General features: G+C 44.3%; 1 pseudogene; it reads left to right on the forward strand.

Annotated features, from left to right (window-relative positions):
• Positions 1 to 20353, forward strand: part of LOC135539671 (ERC protein 2-like) — a 364220-nt pseudogene that overhangs the window by 64525 nt on the left and 279342 nt on the right.

The raw sequence follows: 20353 nt of genomic DNA on the forward strand, positions 1-20353 counted from the left end.
GAGATGTTGCTTCAATATATCCACATAATTGTCCTGCCTCATGATGCCATCTATTTTGTGAAGTACACCAGTCCCTCCTGCAGCAAAGCACCCCGACAACATGATGCTGCCACCCCCGTGCTTCACTGTTGGGATGGTGTTTTTTGGCTTGCAAGCCTCCCCCTTTTTCCTCCAAACATAACGATGGTCATTATGGCCAAACAGTTCTATTTTTGTTTCATCAGACCAGTGGACATTTCTCCAAAAAGTGCAATCTTTGTTCCCATGTGCAGTTGCAAACCGTAGTCTGGCTTTTTTATGGTGGTTTTGGAGCAGTGGCTTCTTCCTTGCTGAGCGACCTTTCAGGTTATGTCGATAAAGGACTCGTTTTACTGTGGATAAAAATAATTTTGTACATGTTTCCTCCAGCATCTTCACAAAGTCCTTTGCTGTTGTTCTGGGATTGATTTGCACTTTTTGCACCAAAGTACATTAATCTCTTGGAGACAGAACGCGTCTCCTTCCTGAGCAGTATGACGGCTGCGTGGTCCCATGGTGTTTATTCTTGCGTACTATTGTTTGTACAGATGAACGTGGTACCTTCGGGCGTTTGGAATTTGCTCCCAAGGATGAACCAGACATGTGGAGGTCTACAATTTTTTGTTCTGAGGTTTTGGCTGATTTCTTTTGATTTTCCCATGATGTCAAGCAAAAAAAGCGCTGAGGTTGAAGGTCGGCCTTGAAATACATCCACAGGTACACCTCCAATTGACTCAAATTATGTAAATGAGCCTTTCAGAAGCTTCTAAAGCCATGACATCATTTTCGGGAATTTTCCAAGCTGTTTAAAGGCACAGTCAACTTAGTGTATGTAAACTTCTGACCCACTGGAATTGTGATACAGTGAAATATTAATGAAATAATGTGTCTGTAAACAATTCTTGGAAAAATTACTTGTGTCATGCACAAAGTAGATGTCCTAACCGACTTGCCAAAACTATAGTTTGTTAACAAGAAATTTGAGGAGTGGTTGATAAATGAATTTTAATGACTCAAACCTACGTATATGTAAACTTCCGACGTCAACTGTATACTAAGGCATTTGTGAAAATTCTATAGGAACATAGAGTGGGGAAAGCGGCAGTAAAATAAAACCGAATAAAAACATCTGCCTCGTCCAGGACCGGATTCTACGCAGATCAGAGCACCGTGGCCAATCAGAGCTACAGTAGGCCTTTGTGCAAACAGGCCTACCATCACTCACTTTGATCTGGACTGTGTGTTTACATGCCGTTGCAACAGTGCAACTTTAGATCATTAAAACGCCTTCGCCAAAAGACACAATACACCTGAATGGATTTCTGTAAATGCGTCAATACCACGGGAGTCAAGCAAATCAAATCAAATTAAATTGTATTAGTCACATGCGCCGAATACAACAGGTGTAGTAGACCTTACAGTGAAATGCTTACTTACGAGCCCCTAACCAACAGTGCAGTTTCAAAAAATACGTAAAAGAATAAGAGATAAAAGTAACAAGTGATTAAAGAGCAGCAGTAAAAAGTAACAATATATACAGGGGAGTGGCGGTACAGAGTCAATGTGGTTAGTTGAGGTTGTATGTACATGTAGGTAGAGTTATTAAAGTTATTAAAGTGACTATGCATAGATGACAACAGAGAGTGGCAGTGGTGTGGAGAGGGGAGGGGGACAATGCAAATAGTTTGGGTAGCCATTTGACTAGATGTTCAGGAGTTTTATGGCTTGGAGGTAGAAGCTGTTTAGAAGCCTCTTGGACCTAGACTAGGCATTCCGGCACCGCTTGCCGTGCAGTAGCAGAGAGAACATTCTATGACTAGGGTAGCTGGAGTCTTTGACAATTTTTAAGGCCTTCCTCTGACACCTCCCGGCGTAGAGGTCCCGGATGGCAGGAAGCTTGGCCCCAGTGATGTACTGGGCGGTTCACATTACCCTCGGTAGTGCCTTGCGGTCGGAGGCCGAGCAGTTGCCATACCTGGCAGTGATGCAACCAGTTCTTGATGGTGCAGCTGTAGAACCTCTTGAGGATCTGAGGACCCATGTCAAATCTTTTCAGTCTCCTGAGGGGGAATAGGTTTTGTCGTGTCTGTCTTGGTGTGCTTGGACCATGTTAGTTTGTTGGTGATGTGGACACCAAGGAACTTGAAGCTCTCACAACCATTAAAAGGTAGTCTCTCTGTCCCTCAGTTAGGCACATCAACAACAACAAGATCAACAACTAATGCTCGCCAGAGCAAGATGAGCTAAAATATAATGAAGTAGATAAACCCTCTCAAACTTTTTAAGCTAGTTGACCGTCAAAATACCACTGAAAAATGATGGGGAATTATAGCCTACTCGTCCTTCTGCAGCTTGCCTGCCTGGCTAAAGTTGGCTAGCTTGCTAGCTATCTACTCCCAGACAGAAATGAGAGAACACCTCACTCTGACCATTTTACTCACCTCTAGCAGAGCTGGTTAGCTAGGCTGTTTACAATGTTATCGAGAGTATTTGTGGCTACTTGTTTCGTCTGCGTTTACTGACACCGGTCATATTCAGTGTGTATTGCGTAAATTCATCAGTTATTCTCTGCTCTGGCACACTCATACGAGAGTGCCCTGAAATCGGAGTAGATAGCCAGAGTGAATGTGCGAATGCAAGGGATATGCAATATCCAAACAGTCACTCAAATTCTTGCAAGCTAACCAAATGACACCTGCATCTCTAGCTTTGTATAGCCACCAAAAAAAACGATATGATGGGAGCAAGTCAGACCCTCTCCTCCAATGACATGACGTCCTCCTAGCAGCTAGCTAGCTATCTAGCTAATGTTAGACTGCGTGTTTTTAGCTTGCTACATAAATAGATACGCTAGCCTATTTACCAAGTTATGACTGACTTGTGATCAATTGCCTTTTGCTCGTTTGATTGTATTGACATTCCCAGCCTTAGTTACATTAATTTTTGTCCAAAATAGAGTAATTGAAACTGAAACAGTGCATCCCGAATGGAGGCAGCAAACAATGTAACAGGCCAGCTGTGATTTAAAAACTAATAGCAATATTTGTTGGACTACCAAGCTGTGTGTTGGTGAATTATATGAATCATGCATTGAACAACAACTGTCTATTCTGCCAACAAGGCTTTAGTGTACGTCATTGGAATGTTGAGTCAAATAGAACCTATTTTTCAAAACCTCTTATAAAGTTGGTTTTGTAGCATAAATTGGGAATTTGATATATTTTTTTACTGATATTATCATTGTCTGTTTGTTTCATATCTGTAAAGTAGTTAAAAGGCTGTCAGTTCCACTTTAAGCTTAGCATTTAACTTAGCATTTAGCTTACCATTTTGCTTAGCTAAGCATTGCTATATGTCTGTATGACTATACAGTTTGGCCTAGTTTCTTTTGTGTCTTGACAGTAGGCCTACTCTATTGTTGATGCTCGACCCTTAGTCTCTGTAAGAAGTAATTGTTTTAAGACCAGTGCAATGGTGGTATAATGTGATTTTCTTACAAATAGTCCTAGCAAAAAAAGAAATAGAGAATTAGCTGAAAGTTATGGACAGTTTCTTCTTCTTCTATCGTGTTCTCACATCCGTCATCATGACGTATGATTAATAGTAAGATACCAAGATATCCATCAGCTCTGTACAACTCTGTTTAAACAAACTTGGATTTAATAACTAACCAATGTTAGTGTAGCAATAGGCTGTGCATACCGTGTGTTCCAAACAGCACCCTTTCCCTATACTGCACTACCATTGACCAGGGCCTATAGGGTAGTACACTGTAGGGAATAGGGTGCCATTTGGGATTCACTCTCAATTCTCATGTCAGTTAGAGGTACGCACCAAAACCCCACCCGCAGCTAAGAGCATTAGATTCCCCCAAACGATTAGTTCTGACCTTACTCCTCATGCTTGAAATATGTCACTTGCTGTCACTGCTGGATCGACCTGACTCTCTTCATGGGGAAAGCATTGCAAAGACTGTCTTCCCTGCCGCGTTGGACTTGCTTTGCATGCTGTGATTGGTCCTCCTGAGTATCGCATGCTTTGTTTTATCGTCACTGTTTGGCTCGCTTCACTGTCTACACGTTGATAAGTGGTCAATTTAATAGAGGTGTAATGTTGGCCTTCTAACATTGGCAGTGGTTGAAGTGGCTTTACTGTGGTGGCGTATGTGTGTCTGGATACAGTATGCTCTCTCGTTGCATTAGCTCTTGTGTTGGGTCTGTGGTGTGGCTCTGTGACTGTCAGCGTGGCCATACGATGTCTCAGAGGTGACGTCTACTTCTGATCTGTTTTGTGTGTTTAGAAGAGGACTCGAGCTGTTCCATTTGTACTGTATGATGGTCAAAACCCTATCCTAGTTCAGTGACTTGGACACACCACAGGTGATACGGTGTGATTATCCGGAGGGATAAGAGAGGAGAGATGACAGTGATTACACCTAGTGATTATAACCAGGGCCTAAATTCCCAAAGCATCCCAGAGTAGGAGCGCATATCTATGATCGGTTTAACCTTCTAAATCGTAAGGAATAAGATCGTATAGACAGGTGAGGAGCCTAGATCAGCACTCCTACTCTGAGATGCTTTGTGTATACAGGCCCGAGTCCATCCTGTACACGCAGGGCCTGTTTCCCCCAACCCAGATTAAGCTGACTCCTGGACTAAAAGTAATTCACGCTAAACGTTGAATCTCCATTTGAAAGTGCCCTTTTGTCCAGGACTAGGCTTATTAATCTGTGTATGGGAAACAGTCTGCTTTGGCTACTAAAAAGGTATTGTCATGAGGTCAGTGAGTCTGTTAGGAGGCAAACTAATGACACTAATGACAGAATTGCGAATCTCAACTTTTCCATATCGCTTGTATTTCCTGTTAGCATTAGCATGTAGTAACAGGCATAAGCAGCCTTCAGTTATGATCACGGGACTGTTTAACGGAACAAATGACAGTCAGCCAGAGCTGATGAGCCAGTAGTGGTTCTGATGCCACCTGTTCGCTATGCTCTAATTCAAATAGTCAGAGAGAGAGAGAGAGAGAGAGAGAGAGAGGAAGCGAAAGATGAGAAGTGAGGAGAGGGAGAGGAGAGGAGACGAGTCGTTCATATAAGAAACTGACTGACTGTGGAGTTTGCCTGTTCTGTGTTCTCTCCCTTTTCTCTGTGTGTGTGTGTGTGTGTGTGTGTGTGTGTGTGTGTGTGTGTGTGTGTGTGTGTGTGTGTGTGTGTGTGTGTGTGTGAGTTCATACTTGCGTCCATGTGTGTGCGTGCGTGTGTGTGTGTGTGTATGTGTCTGTTTCCCCACGTCTATGACCATACAGAAGGCCCACGAGGTCCACGAGGTCCAACAGCAGCAGCAGATGGCGGGGCTGGGCTCCAGGGGGAACCCAGACTATGTGGAGCGGGAGCGGGAACAGCGAGTAAAGCTCCTGGAGAAGGAAGTGTCCTACTACAAGGAGGAGTCTGGCAAGGCCCAGGCGGAGGTGGAGAGGCTACTAACCATCCTCCGAGAGGTAGAGAGCGAGAAGAACGACAAGGACAAGAAGATCGCCGAGCTGGAGAGGTAATACCGTTGCTATGTTTTGTTTCTGTTCCTCTGTGTAAGTGAGCTTTCTATGTGCACGTGGTCTTGTGCAGTTGACGTCGTCGCTCATCCTGTTGTTGTTATTGTTGGTGTTGATGGTTTATTGGGTGTTACATCATCCTGTGAGTCTGTGACTGTACTGTGCTACTCTGGTGTCCATCCATGCCCTCCTATGTTTTGCCTTGCCTGGGTTCTGTACTGGCCAATGGTGGCAACCTGCGTCCTACTTATAGTTCATAGAGCATTAATGAACCAAACATTTCATCTTTAGACTTTGGATTGGCCATTTTAGTAAGAACCCAAGTGGTCATGTAAAATACTGCAGAAAAGGGTCTGTTCTGACACTCAAGGTGGGTCAAACTGTAAATTATTGTCTCATGAGCACCCCCTGGCGGTGATACGATGCCATTACAGTCCGTGTGCCAAACTCATAATGTGACTGTTGGATTAATTAACAGTGTTTTTGTTCTTCTTTACCGTCTTTTCCCAAATCTTCCTCTTTTAATTGTTCCTTGTTCACGCCAACCTTTCCCTTTTCCTCTCTCTGTGTCTCCATGTCTTCTTTCCTGCTGCCCTTCACTCCTGGCAATCCACCTCCTCTCCCTTAAACATTTTCTCCACCTTTCTTTCTTTCTTTCTTCCTCTTCTTACAACTATCTCTCCCTCTTTTCTCTCTCTCTCGCTCTCTGTATCTACCCAACACTTTACCCTTCTCATCCTCCTCCTTCTACCCCTGGCCCAGCCCCCCTCACTCTGCCCCTGTTCCTCGCCCCGGCCTCGGCCCTGTCCCTCGCCACGGTCCCGGTGGCAGAGCCCCCCCTGACCCACTCCCCCCTGTGTCCTCCGCTGCCCCCGCTGCCCCCCAGCAGATAGGGGGAATGGTGTGGGATTTCCTGGGAAAGTGAGTGCTCTGCCCCTGGCACTTCAGCTCGGCTGCCCTCGTGGTTTACGTCTGCGACTGCGACTGCACCTGCATCTGGTCTCACCTGTCCGTATGTTTGTCTGTCCGGGTCTGCCTGCTGTCAGTCTGTACGACTGAGAGATCCACAGATCTTTATACCAACACTATGGGCTCTCTGCTGCTCTCATCTGTTCATTTCTTTGGTTTGATTTGGAAGCCCATCAGCTCGTCCATGTTATGTAAAGATCACTGGATCTGTTTTGCAACTTTCATGGCAGAAGTTTTGCAAAATTCTGCATCTGTGTGTCTGTGTGTGTGTGTGTGTGTGTGTGTGTGTGTGTGTGTGTGTGTGTGTGTGTGTGTGTGTGTGTGTGTTTGTGTGTGTTTGTGTGTGTGTGTGGGAGTGTGAGTGTGCGTGTGTGTGTGTGTTTGTGTGTTTGTGCGTGCATGCTTTGTGTGTGAGTGTGTGTTATGTTGCATGTGCATGTGTTTGTATCATTGTGTGCATGTCTTCAACCTGTTTCTCCACCCGTGTCTGTCTGCACACCCTTTATGATTTTATGATTCAGTAACTAAGGTGAGAATGGGAAATTGAAAAAAAGAAATGTTATACAGTGCCTCCTATATATTATTCATACCCCTTGACTTATTCCAAATTGTGTTGGGTTACAGCTGGATTGTGAAATATTTGCGCATTTATTCTTTTCAAAATTCTTCAAGCTCTGTCAAATTAGTTGTTGATCATTGCTAGACAGCCATTTTTAGGTCTTGCCATAGATCTTTTAGCAGATTTAAGTAAAAAATGTTACTCGGTCACTCAGGAACATTCAATAACTTCTTGATGAGCAACTCCAGTGTAGATGTGGCCTTGTGTTGTAGTTATTGTCCTGCTGAAAGGTGATTTCCTCTCCCAGTATCTGGTGGAAAGCAGACTGAACCAGGTTTTCCTCTAAGATTTTGCCTGTGCTTAGCTCCATTCCGTTTCTATTTTATCCTGAAACACTTCCCAGTCCTTAACACTTACAAGCATACCCATAACATGATGAAGCCACCACTATGCTTGGAAATATGGAGAGTGGTACTCTGTAATGTATTGGATTTTCCCCAAACATAATACTCAGGACAAAAAGTGTATTGTTTTGCCACAGTGTTTGCATTATTACTTTAGAGCATTGTTTGTAAATAGGATGCATGTTTGGGAATATCTGTATTTTGTACAGGCTTCTTTCTTGCTGTCCCCATTCCTCTCCAGCAACTGAGTTAGGAAGGACGCCTGTATCTTTGTAGTGACTGGGTGTATTGATACACCATCCAAAGTGTAGTTAATAGCTTCACCATGCTCAAAGGGAAATTCAATGTTTACTTTTTTTTATATTGAATGCTCAAATATAAAACATGAGCTGGCGCACACCCAGAGAAACGTATTTTATGTAGAGGTGCTGACTAACGGAGAATAAACCATAAGCTATAAAAAATAAAGAGAGTCGCACACTCTATATATAAACTCCCAGTAATTTATTGAGTAAATCACCAACGTTTCAGCGTCACTGTGCCTTCTTCAAGACATTGGAAAACCTCCCTGGTCTTTGTGGTTGAATTTGTGTTTGAAATAAAATGTTCGACTGAGGGACCTTACAGATAATTGTATGTCAGGGGTCCACAGATGAGGTTGTCATTCAACAATCATGTTCAACACTATTATTGCACACAAAGTGAGTCCATGCAACTTATTGTGACTTATTGAGCACATTTGTACTCCTGAACTTATTTAGGCTTGCCATAACAATGGGGTTAATTCATTTGTGAAAATGTTGAAAAGCATAATTCCACTTTGACATGATGTTGTGTTTAGGCCAATGACAACAAAACGCCATTTAATCCATATTAAATTCAGGCTGTAACACAACACAATTTGAAAAAGTAAAGAGTGTGAATACTTTCTGACGGCACTATGACTAAACTAACTATATCACAAACGAATCAATCATCTGTAGTAGTACTGTATGAATGAACAGAAACATACAGTATATTGTACTAATAATGAACTTGCCCATATGTTCAAAAACACATTTAACAAATACAATTGTACATATACAAGCCATAATGATATCATCTACTGTATATGTCTCATATATGTCCGTTTTGGCATATACAACATATGTATTCCTTTTCAATTATACATGCCCTGTTCCCATCCTTTAACATGAGTTCTCTCATTACAACAGAATACCATTATAGGATCTGTACTGTAGAAAATGCACATATTGTACATGTACCTTACACACATACCAAAACCACACACACACACACACACACACACACACACACACACACACACACACACACACACACACACACACACACACACACACACACACACACACACACACACCATTTTATGTGTTATTTTGTGTGTTGGCTGTTTGGTGTAGCTTGTGTACAGCAGGAAGGTCTTTAGAGTTGTGTCCTTCTCCTGCCATGAGCACGCTGCTTCCCCCCACACACACACACACACACACACACACACACACACACACACACACACACACACACACACACACACACACACACACCATTTTATGTGTTATTTTGTGTGTTGGCTGTTTGGTGTAGCTTGTGTACAGCAGGAAGGTCTTTAGAGTTGTGTCCTTCTCCTGCCATGAGCACGCTGCTTCCCCTGCTCATTCCAGCTCCCCATCTGCCCGCCTGCCCCCTCATCCTCCCACACAACCAGCCTCACAATTTATACTTCAATACCTCCACCCTACTACTCACAGTGAAACCCATCCTCTCTAAACTGACTTCTCCCCTGCTCTCCCTTGGTCTCCCTGCCCGGCCCTGCCCTGCCCTGCCCTGCCCTGCCCTCTCCCCTGCCCTGCCCTCTCCCCTGCCCTGCCCACTCCCCTGCCCACTCGCCTGCCCAGCTTGCTGTGCCAGATGTAAAGGCTAGCTCTCAGCCTAGTAGCCTGGCCTGCATGACTAGAGCTGCAGTGCTCCAGGTCAACTGTGCCCTGCTCAATGAGTGAGCTGCTTTAGTAGGTAGGGTCTGTATGTCCTCTATTGAACCCACACAGAGCCTGGTTTGTTTTGGTCCAGAGGGGTGTCAGTCAGTTGTTTGGACCCCTCTGTCTGTCTGGCTGCCATGGCTCCCTTGACTGGTTCCCTTGCTGCCTTCCCCACTTGGGCTCCTCTCCGCCTTGCTGTCTAGCTATACCAACTCTCTTGTTCCCCTCCCTCCTCCTAGCCTACCCCCGCTCGCTCCCCCTCTATCTAGCCCGGATGGTGTCCTGACTGCATGCCTGGCCCACACTCACATGCTGTGCAGCCAGCAGCTAATACACAGGCAGGGTTCTAACCTGGCTGTCAGAGGAGATGGTGTACCCTGTGCATCCTGCATTAGCTTTGTGTCCTGCTGTTGTGTCCTTCAGTGACTGACTCTCATTGGTGCTTCTGATGATGATGATCTCCCCTGTCTGTCTCTGAATAGACTCTGTTGTCGGGTCCTCTGTTGTCATTCTTCTTTTCTGTTATGATTCTAACGTTTCTATGGTTTCTTTTACTCTTCTCCTCCTCTTCTCCTCCTGTCTCCTGTGTGCGCTGCTGCTTCCTCTTGTCGTACCATCCCTCCTTCCTCCTCTTCCTCCTCCTCTTCTTCCTCTCCTCCACCTGCAGCCTAGCACCCAGGTAAGTAGCGAACCCCTTTTGGCATGCCCCCCCCCCCCTCCCCTCCCCCCACCAACACCCTGCACCTCCATTCCTCCACCTGAGAGGTGCAACTACCCCCTCCAATCTAACTCTTGCTGCCTAAACCTGTGAGTCATTTCTGAACATATTAACATGGACTTGTCTATGTCTCATCTGTGTCTCATTTATGTCTCCTGTATTATGTTTCCTGTACGTCTCCAGAATGTTTTTCATTGATTTTATATCAAAATGTCAGTGTAATTGACAGTACCTGTATGTCTAACCTGAGTTTCCTGTTGTATGTTGTGTCCGTCTCTACGTGTTTCTAATGAGTCTCACAGTCACCTTGTATTTAACATTTATATGTGTGTTATACTGTTGTAGTTCTGTGTCTTGTTCACGTGTTATACTGTATCTACAGACAACGTGCAGTAGACAAAGTATTAGTAATGCCTCAAAAGTTGTTTCCCCAACACAAAGGGAAATGATCAGGAACGATTGGTATCAGTTGTCCTGGTAGTGGTGCAGTATAAAGATGGGTAGTATGACTGTAGGGGGTTGAACTCTGACCTCCTCTGTGGTACTCCATCCAGGCAGGCCAAGGAGCAAGTTACTAAGAAGGGGGGTCCCAACCTCAAACTAGGCCCCCAAGGGGACAAGAAGCCTGGTCAGATAGTGGGGGATCCTCGAAAGGACAACACCATGGACTCAGGACAGCATGTAAAGGTGTGCTTATATACAGTGCCTTGCGAAAGTATTCGGCCCCCTTGAACTTTGCGACCTTTTGCCACATTTCAGGCTTCAAACATGAAGATATAAAACTGTATGTTTTTGTGAAGAATCAACAACAAGTGGGACACAATCATGAAGTGGAACGACATTTATTGGATATTTCAAACTTTTTTAACAAATCAAAAACTGAAAAATTGGGCGTGCAAAATTATTCAGCCCCCTTAAGTTAATACTTTGTAGCGCCACCTTTTGCTGCGATTACAGCTGTAAGTCGCTTGGGGTATGTCTCTATCAGTTTTGCACATCGAGAGACTGAAATTTTTTCCCATTCCTCCTTGCAAAACAGCTCGAGCTCAGTGAGGTTGGATGGAGAGCATTTGTGAACAGCAGTTTTCAGTTCTTTCCACAGATTCTCGATTGGATTCAGGTCTGGACTTTGACTTGGCCATTCTAACACCTGGATATGTTTATTTTTGAACCATTCCATTGTAGATTTTGCTTTATGTTTTGGATCATTGTCTTGTTGGAAGGCAAATCTCCGCCCCAGTCTCAGGTCTTTTGCAGTCTCCATCAGGTTTTCTTCCAGAATGGTCCTGTATTTGGCTCCATCCATCTTCCCATAAATTTTAACCATCTTCCCTGTCCCTGCTGAAGAAAAGCAGGCCCAAACCATGATGCTGCCACCACCATGTTTGACAGTGGGGATGGTGTGTTCATTGTGATGAGCTGTGTTGCTTTTACGCCAAACATAACGTTTTGCATTGTTGCCATAAAAGTTCAATTTTGGTTTCATCTGACCAGAGCACCTTCTTCCACATGTTTGGTGTGGCTTGTGGCAAACTTTAAATGACACTCTTTATGGATATCTTTAAGAAATGGCTTTCTTCTTGCCACTTCCATAAAGGCCAGATTTGTGCAATATACGACTGATTGTTGTCCTATGGACAGAGTCTCCCACCTCAGCTGTAGATCTCTGCAGTTCATCCAGAGTGATCATGGGCCTCTTGGCTGCATCTCTGGTCAGTCTTCTCCTTGTATGAGCTGAAAGTTTAGAGGGACGGCCAGGTCTTGGTAGATTTGCAGTGGTCTGATACTCCTTCCATTTCAACATTATCGCTTGCACAGTGCTCCTTGGGATGTTTAAAGCTTGGGAAATCTTTTTGTATCCAAATCCGGCTTTAAACTTCTTCACAACAGTATCTCGGACCTGCCTGGTGTGTTCCTTGTTCTTCATGATGCTCTCTGCGCTTTTAACGGACCTCTGAGACTATCACAGTGCAGGTGCATTTATACGGAGACTTGATTACACACAGGTGGATTGTATTTATCATCATTATCAGTCATTTAGGTCAACATTGGATCATTCAGAGATCCTCACTGAACTTCTGGAGAGAGTTTGCTGCACTGAAAGTAAAGGGGCTGAATAATTTTGCACGCCCAATTTTTCAGTTTTTGATTTGTTAAAAAAGTTTGAAATATCCAATAAATGTCGTTCCACTTCATGATTGTGTCCCACTTGTTGTTGAATCTTCACAAAAAAATACAGTTTTATATCTTTATGTTTGAAGCCTGAAATGTGGCAAAAGGTCGCAAAGTTCATGGGGGCCGAATACTTTCGCAAGGCACTGTATGTATAGTATGTGTGTGTGAGACAGAAAGAGAAAGATTTCTCATCATAGTTTAACATGGTAGTGCATGTAGAGGAGCGAAAGAAAGTGAGGGGATATAGAGAGAGGAGAAAGAGAGACAGAGAGAGAGAGACACAGAGAGAGAGAGAGAGACAGAGAGAGAGAGTAATCACATCCTCTGTTTGTGTATCAGTTGGAGGAGATGATGAACACCTTGGAGAGGACCAGACAGGAGCTGGACGCCACCAAGCAGCGCCTCTCGTCTACCCAGCAGTCCCTGCAGGAGAGAGACGGTCACCTGACAAACATGAGGCAGGAGCGCAGGAAACAGTTGGAGGAGATCCTGGAAATGAAGTATGCCACAGGAAATCATACTGTACATTAGCAGAGCAATGAAAACTATTGATATTCTTGATATTCGTGTTATATTCATTTAGGGTTTTCAAGAGGGGCTATGGTCAAATCATTAATGTAGTACAATAATATAAAGCAGAACTTAATGCTTTAAAGCCCTCTCATGATCAATCTTTGGATGTGGAAAGAGGCATGTCTTGCCTCTCTCTCCCTTCCTCTCTCTCTGTATCTCTTACTCTCCCTCTCTCTCTCGCTCCCTCTCACTCTCTCACTCTTCCTCTCTCTCCTCAGGCAACAGGCCCTGTTGGCAGCTATCAGTGAGAAGGACGCTAACATTGCTCTGCTAGAGCTGTCTGCCTCTGGGAAGAAGAAGACCCAGGAAGAGGTTTTGGCTCTGAAGAGGGAGAAGGACAGACTGATGCACCAACTCAAACAGCAGGTCAGGACTGGTGACAAAACGCAGGTGGACCTTGTATTCAACCTTTATTCAGGGTTGATGTCAATTCCATTTCAATTAAGTAAATTCAGTAAGTAAAATTAAAATTCCAATTCCCTTTCTTTCTCATGAAATAGTATTTTAACCTCTAGCAACGAGCAATCCCGTATCCGGGAGCGTAATCATAGCCTCAAGCGCATTACCATAACGCAACTTTTCCTATTCATGAAAATCGCAAATGAAATGAAATAAATATATTTATAGACAAGCTTAGCCTTTTGTTAACAACACTGTCATCTCAGATTGTCAAAATATGCGTTACAGCCAACGCTAGACAAGCATTTGTGTAAGTTTATCATGGCATAATGCTATGCTAGCTCTGCTGGCAGCAGGCAACATTTTCACGAAAATAAGAAAAGCAACCAAATTAAATAATTTACTTTTGAAGAACTTCGGATGCTTTCACTCAGGAGACTCCCAGTTAGATAGCAAATGTTCCTTTTTTCCAAAAATATTATTTTTGTACGCGAAATAGCTCCCGTTTGTTCATCATGCTTGGCTGAGAAATCGACCGGAAAATGCTACTATTACAACGCCGAACCTTTTTCAAAATTAACTCCATAATATCGACAGAAACACGGCAAACGTGGTTTAGGATCCATCCTCAAGGTGTTTTTAACTTATGTATTCGATAATATATCCGTCGAGGCAGTTGGTTTCTCGTAAGAAACGATTGGAAAAATGGCTACCTCAGTATTTTACGCAAGGTTTTCTCCGGGAGACACCATGCGACCACTCGCCCTATATGGTCTCTTACAGCCATTCTCCAATGGAAATGCCTAAAAAGACGTCACAATGCTGTAGACACCTTGGGGAAAACGTGGAAAATGTAAGCTGACCCCTAGCTCCTTCACAGCCATATAAGGAGTCATTGGCATGAGGCGGTTTCAAAAAATGCGGCACTTCCTGATTGGAATTTTATCTGGGTTTCGCCTGTAACATCAGTTCTGTGGCATTCACAGACAATATCTTTGCAGTTTTGGAAATGTCAGTGTTTCCTTTCCAAAGCTGTCAATTATATGAATAGTCGAGCATCTTTTTGTGACGAAATATCTTGTTTAAAATGGGAACGTTTTTTCATCCAAAAATTAAAAGAGCGCCCCCTATATCCAACTAGTTAATTTTGAATTAGAATTTCAGTTATCTTCCTGAATTGACTGAATTGAAATGGAATTGACCCCAACCCTGCCTTTATGTATACAGGAGATCCAACATGTATATCTTGCAGGAAGGACTTGCTCACGATAGCAGCAGGGGTCCGTTTTAAACTTTATTTCAACTACTTAGTTGCTACTCTCTCTCTTCTAACTAGATACATTCCTTGTCATTAGGTTCTCATAATGACTAAGTCAGTGGTTGGTCTCTCGTGTTAAATTGTAGCACTGACATGTATGTGTTTTGTTCCACAGACACAGAGCAGGATGAAGCTGATTGCTGACAACTATGAAGACGACCACTACCACCCCCATCCTCCTCACCACACCCAACCCCAGCAACCCCACCCGGGCCCCCAGGCTCAGCTCCCCCAGCCACAGTATCAGCACCCTCCTAACCCACAGCAGCAACAACAGCCTCCATACCCCCATGCCCCACACTCCCAGCACCCCCAGCCCCCACCCCAACAACACCCACACCCCCAGCAGCCTCAACAGCAGTACCCCCCTCATCCACAGCAGCATCCACAGGGTCATCCCCAACAGCCTCCGCCTCAGCACCAACAACACCAACCACGGCCCCAGCACCCGCAGCAAGCGCAGCACCCACACCCACAACAACAACACGCCCACCCAGGACAGCACCCCCATGGGCCTCCACCACAGCAGCAGCACCCCCACCTACAACAGCACCCCCAACAGCACCCACAACAGCATCCACAGCAGCACCCCCACGGCCCCCCTCTGCAAGCCCCCCACCCCCAGCACCCACATCCCCAGCAGCACCCCCACCACCCTCCACACGCTCCGCAACAGCACGGCGGGCACCCCCGCCACCCACCCCCACACCACCGCGGAGGACCAGGGCCTGCCAGAGGACCCCCCCATGCCGGCCATCGCCCCTCCCCCGACCAGGTCAGATCTCTCTCTGTTGTGTTTACAATCAGGGCCTGCAACTATCCTCTCCGTGGTGTGGTGGTCTAATAGCTAGAGTGTTGCATTGTGGGTCTAAATCTACACGGTGTCTCAAATGGCACCCTATTCAGTAGTGAAGTACTTTTGTGCATTATTTCCTTACACCACATGGTATATCAGCACGGTAGAGTTCAATGATTATAGTTCATTCTTACTTATACAACAAGTGGGTCTAATCCTGAATGCTGATTGGTTAAAAGCGCATTCCAGCCAGTGTCTATTGCACAATTTACCACCGGAAAAATCTAGGATGTTAAAATGCGTATTTACTTTGTTTTTTCTGACTGCGCAATCCAATATTTCATCAGGAATTGAAATGATAAACTTTATTTCCACTATAAAAAGTATTATCTCACGTTTTTTTTAACTAAAATTTAGTTTTCAATGGCTGAGAATTGTATAAACCTTACTCTTTCAATATTCAAATTAGATCTCCAACTGTTCCATAGTAATGAACGTGTAGGGGTTGGGAGTCGGGACGAGAGAGAGAGGAAGGCAGTGTTTCTCAGCCAGTCAAAATCGTGAATCTGCTGGCATCATTTTTATGGATATATCAAATCAAAGTTTATTTGTCACTTCCGCTGAATACAACAGGTGTAGACTTTACAGTGAAATGCTTACTTACAGGCTCTAACTAATAGTGCAAAAAGGGTATTAGGTGAACAATAGGTAGGTAAAGAAATAAAACAACAGTAAAAAGACAGGCTATAAAAGTAGCGAGGCTACATACAGACACCGGTTAGTCGGGCTGATTGAGGTGGTATGTACATGTAGATATGGTTAAAGTGACTATGCACATACGATGAACAGAGAGTAGCAGTAGCGTAAAAGAGGGGTTGGCGGGTGGTGGGTGGGACACAATGCAGTTAGCCAATGTGTGGGAGCACTGGTTGGTCGGCCCAATTGAGGTAGTATGTACATGAATGTATAGTTAAAGTGACTATGCATATATGATAATCAGAGTAGCAGCAGCGTAAAAAGAGGGGTTGGGGGGAGGGAACACAATGCAAATAGTGCTGTTAGCCTTTGATTACCTGTTCAGGAGTCTTATGGCTTGGGGGTAAAAACTGCTGAGAAGCCTTTTTGCCCGAGACTTGGCACTCCGGTACCACTTGCCACAGTAGAGAGTCTATGACTGGGGTGACTGGGGTCTTTGACAATTTTTAGGGCCTTCCTCTGACACCGCCTAGTGTAGAGGTCCTGGATGGCAGGCAGCTTAGCCCCAGTGTTGTACTTGGCGGTACTTAGCCCCAGTGATGTACTACCCTCTGTAGTGCCTTGCAGTCAGAGGCCGAGCAATTGCCGTACCAGGTAGTGATGCAACCATGTTGCAGCTGTGGAACCTTTTGAGGATCTCAGGACCCATGCCAAATCTTTTTAGTTTCCTGAGTGGGAATAGGCTTTCTTGTGCCCTCTTCACGACTGTCTTGGTGTGTTTTGACCACTCTAGTTTGTTGTTGATCTGTACACCAAGGAACTTGAAGCTCTCAACCTGCTCCACTACAGCCCTGTTGATGAGAATGGGGGAGTGCTCGGTCCTCCTTTTCCTGTAGTCCATAATAACCTCTTTAGTCTTGGTTATGTTGAGGGCTAGGTTGTTATTCTGTCACCACCCGGCCAGGTCTCTGACTTCCTCCCTATAGGCTGTCTTGTTGCTGTCGTTGATCAGTCCTACCACTGTTACCTGCAAACTTAATAATGGTGTTGGAGTCATGCCTGGCAATGCAGTCGTGGGTGAACAGGGAGTACAGGAGAGGACAGAGCACGCAACACTGGGGAGCTCCAGTGTTGAGGATCAGCGTGGCAGATGTGTTGCTACCTACCCTCACCACCTGGGGGCGGCCCGTCAGTAAGTCCAGGATCCAGTTGCAGAGGGAGGTGTTTAGTCCCAGGATCCTTAGCTTAGTGATGAGCTTTGAGGACACTATGGTGTTGAATGCTGAGCTGTAGTCAATGAATAGCATTCTCACATAAGTGTTCCTTTTGTCCAGGTGGGTAAGGGCAGGGTCGAGTGTAATAGAGATTGCATCATCTTTGGATCTGTTTGGGCGATATGCAAATTGGAGTGGGTCTAGGGTTTCTAGGATAATGGTGTTGTGAGCCATTAACAACCTTTCAAAGCATTTAATGGCTACGGACGTGAGTGCTACGGGTCTGTAGTCATTTCGGCAGGTTGCTTTTGTGTTCTTGGGCACATGGACTATGGTGGTCTGCTTGAAACATGTTGGTATTACAGACTTAATCGGGGACATGTTGAAGATGTCAGTGAAGACACCTGCCAGTTGGTCAACACATTTCCGGAGCACACGTCCTGGTAATCTGTCTGGCCCCGCAGCCTTGTGTATGTTGACCTGTTTAAAGGCCTTACTCACGTCGGCTACGGAGAGCGTGATCACACAGTCGTCCAGAACAGCTGATGCTCTCATGCATGCCTCAGTGTTGCTTGCCTCGAAGTGAGCATAGAGGTGATTTAGCTCATCTGCTAGGCTTGTGTCACTGGGCAGCTCGCGGCTGTGCTTCCCTTTGTAGTCTGTAATAGTTTGCAAGCCCTGCCACATAAGACGAGCGTCGGAGCCGGTGTAGTATGATTCAATCTTAGCCCTGTATTGACGCTTTGCCTGTTTGATGGTTCGGAGCAGGGCAAAGCAGGATTTCTTGTAAGCTTCTGGGTTAGAGTCCCGCACCTTGAAAGCGGCAGCTCTACCCTTTAGCTCAGTGCGAATGTTGCCTGTAATCCATGGCTTCTGGTTGGGGTATGTTCTGTCACTGTGGGGACGACGTCCTCAATGCACTTATTGTTAAAGACAGTGACTGATGTGGTGAACTCCTCAATGCCATCGAAAGAATCCCGGAACATGTTCCAGTCGGTGATAGCAAAACAGTCCTGTAGTTTAGCATCTGCTTCATTTGATCACTTTTTTTATAGACCAATATATACAAAGAAATGTGAAATGAAAAAAAGGTCAAACGAAGTACAGCTAGTTTGCAGTCTTTCCAGCTTCAGTTTGAAGTTATTGTGTTAGCTGTGTTATTGGCTAACTCTTCAGAACAACAGTGTCCTAACGAGAGAGCATATTTTCTATGCTAGGCGAAATTGTGATTCATTAGCTCATTGTTATGGATGTATCCAAATAAATATCACCTTAAAACATCTTCAACAAATGCAGCAACTGTTGTTATTCTGTCTGCACTGTTGGATTTCACTATAAGTTAGCGGTAGTTGGCTAGCTAACAATGAAGGGACAAGAACGTTACCAGCCAATATGACAATGGAACATTTAGAATGAAAGACTGGGTCACATCCATATATATAAAACAAAAAGACTGAATGACTTGGTCGTGTCTCTGGCAACCGAACCAATAGAACGAACGACCAGCCGGCTGGGATAGCAACCTTAGATTTGTTTCGGGACTATATCTTGTGGAAGGATGAAATAGTATGAATAAATTCATTAGAATTTTTATTAAAACATGTCAATCATTATTTGAATATGTTGGTAACATTGGTCTTGGGCCTAACAACACCCATACCAATATATCCTTCAAACACCGGCTTCTCGGGCGTTAGTACTTAAATGTTATACGTTTGAAAACATTATTGGCATTGTGGAAATTTATTTTCATAATACCAAGCATGGATTTATGGTTTGGTTAGCTAAACTAGCAAGGCTGTTTGTTTGGTTATCAAGGCGACTACTGTATCTATCTAGTAAACTTGTTAACTACTTCATTTGAATGTTTCTAGTGGCAAATGTTTTACTGCATATCCTTGGACATCCTGCAATAATTTTCTGTTTAGACAGTTCTTATTCATGGTAATTCACCCTTAAGAAAAATATATTGCAGTCAGAGAGCAATATAACTGCAGCACACTACAGTATAACTGCAGTATAACTGCAGTTAGAGTGCTGTATAAATGCAGTATGCTGCAAATACTTCGTCCAAAATAAATAAAAAATTACAATGCAGTAAAACTGCTGTTCAACTGCAGTTATTCTGCAATTGCTCAGTCCAAAATACCACAGTCGACTGCAGTTACTGCGCTTTTTCTGCAGTTTTAAACTGTAATCATTTTTTGTACGGGATCACTACGGAGCTATAGCCGGTGTGTTACGAATCCCTTTTGGTCCAACAGTCTAGGGGGGATGGTAATGAGACCCGTAACATAACTCATGCAAATTATTATTGTGACAAAGTAAAAGTGTGAACGAAATAACCACGACAACAGAAATCTACCGTCAAACTCCAGGTTTATTTATAAACACACGGTAATGGGGGGGAGCAGGACAAGGGGCTGAGCTGGACCCAAGGAAAGAAACAATAAGTATTCAAAAACACCCCTAAGCTAGACTAGACTACTTTAACAACAGCTAACTAACTAACCAAAAATACAGTGGGTGGTCCGCCCAGTTCTAACTAGTGTATTTAACAAAGTTCACCTACGGGTAGTGTATGCCCATGGGCGACTTGTCTTGGTTTCCCCCTTTTCCCACCAGCAACAAACAAACACCATAACCAAAAACAATACTCACAGGTGATGACAAAGTGCTATGAGGTGCTTAAACAAAAGAGAGGTTAAGACACAAAGTGAGAGTGAAACACAGAGACCTACAGACATGGCATTTACAGAGTGATTGAGCTCTAGAACAAACAAATGATGGGGTTTTTAAACCATGGGGAAGGAACTGTGATAGGAAATAGGAGGAGGTGTGTCTTCTGATTGATGATTGATTGTTGACTGATTGGGGAGTGATGATTTTCACCTGTGAGGGGAGAAGGAGAGAAAAGAAACACACACACAGGATACACACACAGGATAACTGTATCCGTAACACGGT

Source organism: Oncorhynchus masou, chromosome 5 (assembly GCF_036934945.1).
Source record: "Oncorhynchus masou masou isolate Uvic2021 chromosome 5, UVic_Omas_1.1, whole genome shotgun sequence".
Lineage (NCBI taxonomy): Eukaryota > Metazoa > Chordata > Actinopteri > Salmoniformes > Salmonidae > Oncorhynchus > Oncorhynchus masou.